Here is a 1,275-nt window from a genome sequence, read left to right on the forward strand (position 1 = left end):
TAATTTGAATAATATTAGTAGTAATGGGTCTTCCTCATAGGCATATGGATATTATCCTATAACTGACAGCATTGTACTTCAGGACAGACATTGAAACATCCTTTGTAATGATGAATGTCACATCATTCCTCTTCAAATTATCATTCCTGGCATAGTAGATAATATGGTTGTCTGATTCAAAATGGCAAAAACTGGTCCACGTCGGCTCATTAATGCATAGGATATCAATCTTTATGCATTCCATTTCATTTTTGACAACTCCCAATTTTCCTAGGTTCATACTTCGTACATTCCATGTTCTGAATATTAATGGATATTTGTAGCTGTTTCTTCTTTAGTTTCTTTATTATTATTATATTATTTTTTTATTGTGATTTGGGTGAAAATTTACAGAGCAAATTTACTTTCCATATAGCAGTTCACATGCACTTTGTCTCACGACATTGAACACAATTTACTACAATGCAACAGCTCTCCTTCCACTTCCTCCCTATAGTTACCTCTTCCCTCTGTCCATCACTCCATGCACTCCTGCCTCCTGAGCTGTCTTCCTGTGCATAAGCAGACCTTCTTTCTCCCATGATTGTTCTCTCCAAGGAGCGTATCAACCTCAAGTAAATCTTCAACTCATAAGCTTGTCTTTTGTTTGGCTGGAAACCACAGGTGTGGGTTCAATTCCAGACCTGTAGGGCAGTTAGGGGCCATAGTGTAAGCAGTTCCACCAGGCTCTGTTGGACCAGAAAACCTGGTCCCCCTCTCCTTTTTTTTTTTTTTTTTTCTCCAAATGATTTTGAGTTTTGTCCAATTGTTCTCCCTTTCTATCAAGGAGCTCCTACATAGATCTCATTCCAAGTGGTTGACATTGGAAGCAGGTCACCATCCAGTTCTTCTGGTCTCATAGTCATATAGGCTGCAGATCGGATGGTGTACCAGTCTCAAGGACTAATTGTTTCCATGACTTCTTGGTTTTCTTCATTCTTCTTTGCTCTGGATGAGGAGAGACTCATTGTTGCATCTAGATGGCAGTTTGCTAGCTTTTAAGATCCCAGTCACTACTCGCCGAAGTAGAAGGTGGAACAATGTTTTGTGTAGTATGTTATTCCAATTGAGCTTGATGTCCCCTGCAACTATGATCCCAAGCCCACAAGTTCAACTACTCAGTCCCTCTGGGTAGCTAGTTGTGACCAAGTAGTGACCACAACCTTGCCCCTTGTCAGCTCTACTATACACCTGGGAATTCTGATCATTCACATAAACTTATAGGACCATTGTCTG

Source organism: Orycteropus afer, unplaced genomic scaffold (genome assembly GCF_000298275.1).
Source record: "Orycteropus afer afer isolate SDZICR_OR568_19922 unplaced genomic scaffold, OryAfe1.0 scaffold00191, whole genome shotgun sequence".
Classification (NCBI taxonomy): Eukaryota; Metazoa; Chordata; class Mammalia; order Tubulidentata; family Orycteropodidae; genus Orycteropus; species Orycteropus afer.